Here is a 12,247-nt window from a genome sequence, read left to right as displayed (position 1 = left end):
TGGTAAACCAAAACTGAATACGCAGTCATGCATTCCCACACAGCTTGAAGGAAGACCTCCTTCCTCCTCTACTGACTACTCGGCAGTAAAATAGTAAGCAAGAATTCTGGGGAAGGTCCTCCGCCCTTGGATATTTCATGGCTTAATCGGCAAAGTCCAAACTTGGTCATGTTGATTGGAAACCCCCACCTCATCTGGGCTTTTCCTCCTCCCCCTCTCTATAAAGAATGTGCTTCTCCAAAACTGGGGTGCTCCTGGGATGGGCACAGGTCCCCATTTTAAGCCTCTCCTTTCCTGGAAATCACTTAGACTCTCTGGCTATGACCTCAGGAGATCCTGTACAGGGCACCGACAAGCCCTAGATAATGTCCAATCCTCCGCTGCATTTGGGAGTTCTAGTTTCCATCCAAGAAGAAAAAACTGTCAGAAAGGATAGGATTTTTGCTTACCATTTGGTTTAATCAAAGTAACACAGAACTGTTCATTTTCCACACAGTGCATTTTCCAATTACAATAAGCTCGACCACACATGTAACATTTTAGACTCGAGACTGAATGAAAGAAATAAAAGAGAGCAGTCTTACTTTGGTATCTATTTCTTTGATATCATCTTATTATGTATTGGATAATAGATTATCAAAGAATAAGCTAATAATAATAATAATAATAATAATAATAATAATAATAATAATAATAATAATAATAATAATAATAATACGTTGGAAGGGACCTTGGAGGTTATCTAGTCCAACCCCCTGCTAAGGCAGGAAACCCTATACCATTTCAGACAAATGGCTCTCCAGTCTCTTCTTAAAAACTTCCAGTGTTGGAGCATTCACCACTTCTGGAGGCAGGTTGTTCCACTGGTTAGTTGTTCTAACTGAAAGGTAGTTTCTCCTTAGTTCTAGGTTGCTTCTCTCCTTGACTAGTTTCCATCCGTTGCTTCTTGTCCTGCTTTCAGGTGCTTTGGAGAATAGCTTGGCTCCCTCTTCTTTGGGGTAGCCCCTGAGATATTGGAACACTGCTATCATGTCACCCCTCACCCTTCTCTTCGTTAAACTACACATACCCAATTCCAGCAACCGTTCCCTATATGTTTTAGCCTCCAGCCCCCTAATCATCTTTGTTGCTCTTCTCTGTACTCTTTCTAGAGTCTCGACATCTTTTTTACATCGTGGTGACCAAAACTGGATGCAGTATTCCAGGTGTGGCCTTACCAAGGCATTGTAAAGTGGTATTAGTACTTCACGTGATCTTGATTCTATCCCTCTGTTAATGCAGCCTAGCACTGTGTTGGCTTTTTTGGCAGCTGCAGCACACTGCTGGCTCATATTTAAGTGATTGTCCACTAGGACTCCAAGGTCTCTCTCACAGTTACTACTATTGAGCAAGGTACCACCTATACTATACCTGTGCATTTGATTTTTCCTGCCTAAATGTAGAACCTTACTTTTTTCACAATTGAATTTCATTTTGTTAGATAGTGCCCAGTGTTCGAGTCTGTCCAGATCCTCCTGTATCTTAAGCCTATCTTCTGGAGTATTGGCTATTCCTGCCAGCTTGGTGTCGTCTGCAAATTTCATGAGTTCCCCATCTATCCCCTCATCCAAATCGTTGATGAAGATGTTGAAGAGCACTGGGCCCAGAACAGAGCCCTGGGGCACCCCACTACACACTTCCCTCCATGTAGATGCGGTTCCATTGAGGACCACACGCTGAGTACGGCCTGTCAGCCAGCTACGAATCCATCTGGTGGTAATGCTATCTAACCCACATTTTTCTATCTTATCAAGTAGTAGGTTGTGATCTACTTTATCAAATGCCTTACTGAAGTCCAAGTTAATTATATCTACAGCATTCCTCTGGTCCACTAGTTTTGTCACTTGGTTAAAAAATGAAATAAGGTTTGTCTGGCATGATCTGTTTTTGACAAACCCATGTTGGCTTTTAGTGATAACTTTGTTCGCATCAAGGTGTTTGCTGATTTGTTGTTTGATTATCTTTTCCAGAATCTTCCCAGTATTGAGGTCAGGCTGATAGGTCTGTAGTGTCCTGGATCTATTTTTTTCCTTTTTTTGAATATGGGAACTACATCAGCTCTCTTCCAGTCCTCTGGTAGTTCCCCAGTGCTCCAGGATCTTTGAAAAATATAGTTCAGTGGTTCTGAGATCACGTCTGCCAGTTCCTTGAGAACCTTGGGGTGTAATCTATCTGGTCCTGGTGATTTGAACTCGTCTAGGCTGGATAGGTGCTCCCTTACCATTTTCTTGCCTATGTGAAAATTTCACTAGAAAGGTAATTAAACGGTCTGCAGACAAGGACTCTGGGAGTTCCAGTCCAGCCTTAGCCAAGAAAGGCATTTGGGTGACTCTGGGCCAGTCCCTCTTTCTCTCCCTCAACATATTTTACTGGGTCGTTGTTCAGAAATTGTTAAGAAATTATCTGAGTGGGCTCAGAATTTTCAAGAAGTTATAACAATGGATACTTGGGAAAAGATCTGGGTTAGAAATGTAAAATTTACACAGGCCCAAAATTTAAGAGAGAATTTTTATAAAATGTTTTATAGGTGGCATTTAGATCCTAAAAAATTAGCAAGTATGTATCCGAACTGCCACCCCAAATGTTGGAGGTGTGGTTGTGAGGATGCAACGTATTTTCATATATGGTGGACTTGTAAAAAGGTTAAAGCTTTTTGGATTAAAATTTGGTAGAATATGCAAAAGATATTTAAGAAAAGGATAAAGTTCTCTCTGCAATTGTTTTTATTGGGTATTATTACAGATACCACTGTTATAGATACTAAGTTGATGTTGAATTTAATTACGGCAGGGAGACTTTTAGTAGCGCAATATTGGAAGAAGGAAGAACTGCCGACTATAGAAGAATGGACTTTAAAAGTTTCTAACTTGGCGGAAATGGCAAAGATCTCAGCGTATTTGAAAGACCAGTCGCAACAGAGATATATTGTGGAGTGGAGAAGATGGATTGATTACATCCAGAATAAATATGGGACTAAAAAGTTTCACTTAGCATTTGAATAAGTAGCGGATTTATATGATGTATAATTAGTTAGTAGTTATTTTACTAAGAGTTAAAGTGCGATAGAATTTAACATTTTATTGTTGTTTGCATATTTTAGATTATGTTTGTTTGTATTTTTATACCCTGTATTCAGCTCTGGGAAGTCGGGGAGGTTTGTATTCAAAAACCTATTGTAAAACTTTTCAATAAAAAAAAAGAAATATACAGCAATATCGATCAATATCAGGTGGATGCCAAGGAAAGTCCGTGCTTGACTTGAAGGAGGCATCTCTGATCCCCTTTGGTTGCACCATCGCAAACGCTGAATGTCAGCAAAGCCGGAGACAGGCAGATGGGAGGGCAAAGAGAAGGAAACGTTTTTCTTCTAGCTCCCAAGAGTATTTCAATGGCAGAATACACTACGCAAAGGAACCTCTACTTTCAGAGGCAGTCTACCCTAGAACAACAGCTGGGCCAGCCACTCTCCAGATATGGGCTTCTCCTCTTTCCCCCTCAAGGCTCCCAGGGACCCTCTCTATGCAAAGCATAACAGGGAGAAAGTCCCACCACCAGAATAGAGCACAACTGCCTTGAATAGCACACTTCACTCCGATACGTCAGTCTTCATTTGTCTCACTGTATTTCCACTCTGGGTGACCTGTTTCTCACCAGTCAGCTTCCTGGTGCAATTCAAGGTGTTTGGGGGTCCCTTAAAAGCCCTTCATGATAGGGGTCCAGGTTCCTCACTCCACTGGGATTGGCCCGTCCCATTCGTGCCAGCAGAGGAGGTGTGCTGAGGGTCCCATCAGCCTGACTATTCCAGCTGGAGGGTCCAGGAGGAGAAGCTTCTCTGCTGTGGCTCCTGCCTTCTAGAATATCCTGCCCCCCAAAGTGAGGTGGGCCAAAACCCGTGCTATCTTTTTGTAAGGGCCTAAAGACGGGGCTGTGCCAGTCTGCTTGGGGCCCCAGTGGGGGAAATCACGCAATGGAGGTGCTTGATTGAGTAATAACAGATCCCACTTCGACCCCACTCCATTCCCGCCCTCCCCATCTTTCTTTGGTCTTAACTTTTTATGTTTTAACTAAGATTATAATGTAAGCCACACCCGGAGTTACCCTAGGGTAAGATGGGCAGCCAATCAGTTTTATATAAAAAAAATAAAGAATAAAATCCTCAACCAGCAACAAAGCCTACCTGGGTCCTCGCACATGAAGGCCACCAACAGCAACGTGAATAGCAAAGCTTTCATCTTGCACTCTCTTCTGCAGCCTTCAAAGTGCAGTCCGGGATGGGAGAAGGCAGTTCTATATATACCACTGCCCCAGCTTGTGGGGGCGGGTGATCCAGATCCAAGAGGGAAGAACAGGAAAACTTGGGGAAGAAGGGAGGGGTAGCCCACTACCAAAAGATGAAGAACCAACTGGTCCCTGTCTTAAAGAAAGCAGCTACCATACCACGTTCAAAAGGTGGGCTCCTGGACAATTGCCATCTCCTCCTGAACTTATAAACGGTAGCACAACCTGTGCAGAGTACAAAATTATACCAAGCCCAAATATCGTATGAACTCCCTACGAGAGGAGAAGTGAACTGAGCTGATTGCTGATCAAACTTGAATGATTTGTGCTTTTAGGTTCAATCCCAAACATGCTGCCTAAGTATGTTTGACAAGAGAAGAAGGGGATGACAGAGAATGAGGTGCCTGGATGGAGTCCCTGAAGCAGGAGGCATGAGCTTAAATGGACTCCAGAAGATGGTAGAGGGCAAGAAGGCCTGGAGGAACATTGTCCATGGGGTCGCGATGGGTCGGACACGACTTCGCATCTAACAACAACAACAAAGTATGTTTGGGGACTGTAAGCTTTCTCCGCTTGGTTTGAAAAGCTGAGTTTTATGGCCAAGATGTTCAGTAGATAGCAGGCAAGAGAACACCCTGCTTAAATGATTCCATTCTGGTTGTTCTTTCTATGCTTGAAGTGTCCCTGCAGAGGTTCTCCTGATCAGGACAGGTAACATGGTCCTTGCTAGAGAGAGTAAGGTTTTCCTTCCATCCCATGCTCAGATAATTTTATGTTGCCTGCTAAAAAAAGGGTCAGCACGAAAACAGCCACTATCAACTGATATTTCAACCCTGAGCTACACATCGGAGTGTTGAAGTGTTGTGCTGGAGGAACACAGACAGAAAAGAACTGGATGAATTCTAGGATGCCAAAGAAGTTGATCATTGCCACAATGAGTGAGATGCTCACACACAACAAGAAAAGCTTCGCCTTGAACCTATAGCATGAGCTTCTCTTTCAAGCTTGGTTGAGCTTGGAGGTACACCAAGTCTGGCAATTAAAGCATAATGCCCTTCCATATAATTCTTTCCCAAATCCTGTTAGATATTCAGCCAGCTTGAAACACCAAAATTCAGGTGGGGGAGAGGTGTTAGGGAGGATCAGAAACAGACGTAGCCAGGTTGGCCCACCCCAGAGTCAGACTGATCAGCAGAGTAGGTGCAGCGGTTGCTGACGTTTGGATGGCTTGCTCCTTCAGGGGATCCATGTTGCATTCCAGGACTCCCCACTTCTCCCTCTGGTTCCACCTCAGTTATGAAGGAAAAGTCCAGAGAGTCCATGTGAGGGCTGGCTTGGCCGCAAGTTTGAGGACCTTGGGAGGGACTTATGACACAGTCCTCACTTTGTGGCTATTCTGGAAACCTTTTCCTGAGCTGATCAATGTGTCCTCTGACAACTCGCCCTCCCTCGAACCCCACTTCATAAGACAGGGGTCCGGATGCCTTGGTAATTTGACCAGGAACCCACAGATTCACATGACCATAGTTCCTGGCCCAAACCCAATCACCCATGTGCAGCCCCCTCAGGGGTTTTGGTTGAGAGGCTTCTGCTGCCACTCTATCTGGATGCAACCTGTCCAGTTTAGTGATCAAACGCCTCCCCCAACATGGTTCTGCAGGACTTTTGCCTGTAGCAGTGCAGGGCATAGAATGCTGGCAGAGTAGAAAATCTGCCAATCTGTGATGCCAGTCACCTGTGACAATGCGCTTGAGTGATTCCTTCATTGTCCTCACCATGCGTTCAGCTTGACCGTTAGAAGATGGATGAAAATGCGCAGACATCGCATGTCTGATGAGATTAGCTCTAAGGAAGGCCTGAAATTCAGCAGCAGTGAATTGGGCTCCATTGTCTGAAACTAAGACATCTGGCAACCCATGTGTGGCAAAGAGTTTTCTCAGCACCTGGATGGTCCTAGCAGTAGTCATGTTAGGGACTGGAATTACTTCCAGCCATTTGGAGTGGCTATCCACTACTATAAGGAAGAGCTGTCCCTGAAAGGGCCCAGCGTAGTCTATGTGAATCCTAGACCAGGGAGTGTGCATTTCCTCCCACCTGTGAATTGGAGCCTGTGGCATTTCGGGCCTAGATTGCTGGCATGTATAACAACCATGGACTTGTGCCTCGATGTCCTTATCAAGGCCAGGCCACCAAAGGTAGCTTCTAGCTAAAGCTTTCATTCTGACTGTCACTGCACTTTTTTTTTAGTTCATCAGAAAAGTTCATTTCTAACTGTACATTTCCCCTGCTTTCTGCACCTGTGGTGATATCTTATCATGTAACCATAGTGACCCTCATATGTGCAGCTATGTTATGGTTTCAGACTGTTTTGTGCGCATGCCTAGAAAAAGTTTCTCACAGTTATTCTTTTATTTTCTTTCACTTTGCTGTTACTGTCTGTTATGTTAGGATGTAGTCAGCTAGCTCTCTTTATAATATATATTTAGTTTTTGTAATTAAAAGATATTTAGTAAGATTATGCATCGTGTTTTATTTCCTTCCTTCATGCACATCATGCATCCTCTGAAGCACAGTTCTTCGCCCTCTACTAAGGTGATTTATACCTTAACACTGACAATGCCTGGATGGCCTTCATGTAATGACTGTAAAACCTTGTCTCTTAGGGAAGGGGGAATTATGGCTCTGTTTCCCCATAAAATGCACCCCTTGTGGGCAGATAACTCATGCCTTCTGATATAATAGTTTTGAAATTCAGAACCTGGGCTTTTATCCAACCAGCCCATGTATACCCATGACAATACTCTACTAAGTATTTTATCTGTGGCAGTTTCAGCAGCAATGTCCCCCACATGGAGGGACAAAGAAGAGGAAGTCAAGCTATTCTCCAAAGCTCTTGAAGGCAGGAGAAGAAGCAACGGATGGAAATTAACCAAAGAGAAAAGCAACCTAGAACTAAGCAGAAGTGCCTCCAGAAGCTGTGAATGCTCCAACACTGGAAGGTTTAAGATTTAAGTTTTAAGAAAAAAATTGGATAAACATTTGTCTGAAGATCCCTTCCACCATCATTCTATTCTATTCTAACTTAGATGTAGAGCTGATAACTCCCAGAAGTACCCTTTGGTAAGATGGGCAGACAATAAGTTTTATAAATAAATACATAATAAAATCCTCAATCGAGACCAAAGGTTCATGAGCCTACCTTGGTCCTTGAACATGAGTGCCACCAATAACCTTTCATCTTGCAATCTCTTCTGCAGCCTTCAAAGTGCAGTCCAGGATTGGAGAAGGAAGTTATATGTACATATACCACTGTCCCAAATCCCAGATCCAGGTTAAAGAGAGAAGAGCGGGGAGACATGGGAAAGAAGGGAGGGGGAAGGGGTGTGTGATCTCAGGTTCCCCACTACACAAAGGGAAATTGGTTTAATAAGATAAGGTTTATGGCCAAGATGTTGAGTAGATAGCAGGCAAGAGAACACCCTGCTTCAATGGTTGCGTTCTGGGTGTTCTCTATATCCTTGCGGTGTCCCTGCAGAGGTTTCCTGATCAGGCTAGGTAACACTCTCCATGCAGGAGAGAGTGAGGTTTTCCTTCCATTTCATGCTCAGATAATTTTATATCACCTGCTAAAAGAAGCCATGATTAGAGAGAGTTGGTTGATTGTTGCATTCTCTTAGACCCCATAGGAGAATTATTTTGATCATCTACAAATCTGGTTAATTTCTGTGCTATTCGTTCATCTAGATGGTTAATGAAGATATTGAAGAGTATTGGGCCTAGAACATAACTTTGTAGGAACCCACTGCTTCCTTCCCTCGGTGTGGATGTAGTTCCGTTGAGGACTACACTTTGAGTATGCTTTATCAGCCAGTTACAAATGGTGCTGGTGCTGTTTATCCCACACTTTTTAAGCTTTCCAAGAATTAAATGGTGTTCTCTTTTGTCAAACACTTTACTGAAATGCAAGTATCCACAGCATTTCACTGATCCACTAATTTGGTCACTTTACCAAAAAACAAAATAAGAAAGTGTTTGGCATGATCAGTTTTGGAGAAGGAAACAGCAGTAAAGAAAGGTTTTAAGAACCATTTCTGTACTAAGGTGTTAGTTATGACTTACAAAGCCCTTCATGGCATGGGTCCGGATTACCTACGGCAACACCTGCGGCCGGCGTCAACTTCCCTCCGTCCAGTGCGCTCCCACAGAGAGGGCCTCCTCAGGGTGCCGCCGATCAAAGAATGCCGATTGGTGACCCCCAGGGGGAGAGCGTTCTCTGTGGGTGCGCCAGACCTTTGGAACCGCTTGCCGGTTGAGCTCCGGATGGCCCCCGACCTTCGCTCCTTCCGGCGCGATCTCAAAACATTCTTTTTCGAACAAGCTGGCCTGGACTGACGGGATGGGGTTGGGTTGGGTTTTTAAAGCTAGTTTTAACTTTAATATGTATTGATTTTATGGGCATGATGTTTAATGGCTTTTTAATTTTTGTATTCGATTTTTATTGTGTATTGCCCTGTTCACCGCCCTGAGTCCTTCGGGAGAAGGGTGGTATAGAAATCAAATTATTAAACTAAATTAAATTAAATTAATCAAAGTTGGTAAACCATCCGTGCTGTTGAAGCCACTACCTGGTTGGTGACGGAGTTTTCCCAGATTGATGGTTCTGGGGGGGACATTACTTTGCTTTTTCTGGGAGGGGGATCCAAGGTGGAAGGGAGTTCATGGTTGACCATGGAGCTAACCCCGGTTATCCAGAGCCTGATTCTGGACCATGGTCGAACTACACCTTTGCTGTTCCTGTAGGAACCGTGGGGAGGAACTGGGTGCAGAGTGGGGCCATGCAGGACACAAAGGACAGCTGTGGTTGGAGAGGAGAGTTGCCTCCCCAGCATCAGAGGCCACTCCATGCTCCGCCCAGCAGTGCCACGTCCAATGGGAAGGCAGAGGCCCACTTCTTCGCACAGGGATTGGATTTTGTGACAGCACTTCCATTGCCACCATTGCAAATTGTATCCTGCCTGCCCCAGCTCTTCACCCAGATCCTCTGAGATGATGCGGTGTTGTGGGGAAGAGCTGGATACAGAGCAGGGTCAGGCAGGACACAATGGGTGCCCATGGTGGGACAAGCACATTGCCTCCCCAGCACCAGAGCCCACTCCCTGATCCGCCCAGCAGTGCCACATCCAATGGGAAGGCAGAGACTCACCTCTTGGCACATAGATTGGATGCCGGGATGCCTGGATAATTGTCCCATGCTGCTTCAGTTAGTGGAGAAAGCAATCAAATTGACATATATGTCTGTTTTTAGGGCAGTGCATATTACACCACTGCTCCCCCAGCTGCTTTGTTTGCCAGTTTGCTTCCTGGTCCAGTTCCAGGTTTTGGTTCTCTCCTTTATAAAGCCCAGCAGGGAGATGGACCAAGCTATCGGTGGGACTCTCTCCCCCTAGTTACTGTACAGCATCCGACCCCATTAGAAGTTTAGTAAGTGTTCAAATCTAGAACTGGAATACGCATAAAGGAGATTATGCTGAGTCCTGTCCAGGATAGGAAAGGATTGGAGCAGGAGTCCAACTTCTAGGTCTTCCTCTGAACCACGCTGCTTCTAAAGGAAAATGACGTATTTATGCACCGTCTGAGATGGGCGTCTAAGGCAGACCTGCAGCCATTGGGGAAGGAAGAGGACTATTGCACATATAATCTGCTTGACCTGAGAGGGTAAACCAGCTGGAAAGGGGCCAACTTAGAAATCTCTTTTTTCATTTCAATCCTTCTCTCTTCTTTGCCCATGGTGATGGATTAAGGTTCTCTCCAGACCATGTTTAGCAGAGCTCCTGATTGAGGGATTCTCCTTCTGTTTCAATCTCCTGGATCTCTTTAAGGAAGGACAGGGAATGACACTGATTTTCAATGTGTTTTCCTATCATTTGTCACAGAAAGCCCACGCATGCTCATCACTCTTGCCCGGTTAAGAAAAAAAACAATAATTAAAAATTTATCAGTAAGATGGACTACAAAAAACAAACAAAAAACCAAAAAACCTTTTGGCCTTCTAACTATTTGGTAATAGAACTTTCAAAAAAAGGGTAAGAGACACCTCATAACAAACACATCCACTACACTTGAATTTCAATGCAGAAATTTATTCAGTTGCCAAACTAAAGAAAGAGCAGAACAAGGATCGTAGACCAGGGGGAAAGGGAGAGAGGGTGAGGTGTCAAAGAAAGCAGAGGGGGTTGAATTATGGACCGTCAAGGCCACAAGCCTAACTCTGCAAAGGATGGTCCATAATGGATGACAGCAAAACTCAGAAGGATATTTTATTAAAGATTGTTGCAATAGTCCGTCGTGCAACATTGAGGCTTTCCGAAGCTCTGTTCAGGGCACATTTGAGCACATCCTTTCTTTTTTTGGACTGTGGGAAAGAAAACACAAAACAAAACATTTACAGTAGCAAAGATTTGATCTGTGGTTGTTTCTGAACAAAACGGTAATCCCACACTGGAGACACAGTAGGTGTATCTCCACACAGCGTGAAGGTGGACCTCCTTCCTCTTCTACTGACTACTCGGGAGTAAAATAGTAAACAAGCATTCTGGGGAAAAGTCCTCCTCCCTTGGATATTTCATGGCTTTATCTCCAAGTTCCAAACTTGATGACCGCCACAGGAAACCTCCACCTCCCCCAGCCTTTTCCTCCGCCCCACTTTCTATAAAGAATGTGCCCCTCCCAATTTGGGCTGCTCCCGGCATGGGCAGGGCTCCCCATTCTAAGCCCCCCCCTTTTCTGGCATCCCTTAGACCAGGGGTAGGCAACCTTGGCTCTTTTATGACGGGTGGACTTCAACTCCCAGAATTCCTGAGCCAGCATGGCTCAGCTTGGAAACCTCTCCCTTTCCCCACAGCATGGCTGGCTCAGGAATTCTGGGAGTTGAAGTCCACGAATCATGAAGGGGCCATAGATTCCCCAATGCCGGCTCAGGAATTCTGGGAGTTGAAGACCACGAGTCATAAAAGAGCCAAGGTCGCCTACCCTTGCCTTAGATTGTCTGGCCGTGATCTCAGGGGATCCCAGACAGGGCACAGAAAGATCCTAGTTGATCTGGAATCCTGAGCCTCATTTGGGACTTCTAGTTTCCCTACAGGAAGAAAAACTGCCAGAAAGCATTGGAACTTTTCTTACTGTTGCGTGTAGTCACAGTATAACAGAACTTTTCTTCTTTCAAACAATGCCTTTTCCATTGACAAGTTAATTCACCACATGTGTAACATTTTAGACTCGTGACTGAATGAAAGAAATAAAAGAGAGCAAACTTACTTTGTTATTTATTTCTCTGATCTTGTCTTATTATGTATCGGATAATAGATTATCGAAGAATAAGGTGGGCTGTGAAAATCTCACTAGGAAGATAATGAAACCGTCTGCAGACCAGGAGTCTGTGAGTTCCAGTCCAGCTTTAACCAAGAAAGGCATTAGGGGGGCCCTGGGCCAGTCCCTCTTTCTTTCCCCCAACATATTTTACTGGATCGTTGTTCAGAAATTGTTAAGAAAGTACAGCAATGACAACCAATCTCAGGTGGATGTCAAGGAAAATCCGTGCTTGACTTGAAGGAGGCATTTCTGATCCCCTTTGGTTGCACCATCACAAACGCTGAATGGTCAGCAAAGCCGGAGGGAAGCAGAGGGAGGGCGGAGAGAAGGAAACATTTTTCCTCTCGCTCCCAAGACCGAGTGGCTATGGATAGCGGCATCTCGTACTGTCCAACAGGTTCCATCTCTTCTGATGGGGGGGGGGGCAGCTATTGCCCCCCTCAGAAAGGGCCTGCAACTTGGGTGTCCTCCTGGATTCACGACTTAATTTGGAAGATCATCTAACTGCTGTGACCGGGGGGGGGGGCTTTTGCACAGGTTCACCTGGTATGCCAGTTGCGCC

This window comes from Vipera berus (genome assembly GCF_964194415.1).
Source record: "Vipera berus genome assembly, chromosome: 3".
Taxonomy (NCBI): Eukaryota; Metazoa; Chordata; class Lepidosauria; order Squamata; family Viperidae; genus Vipera; species Vipera berus.
Note: the sequence above shows the minus strand (reverse complement) of the source record.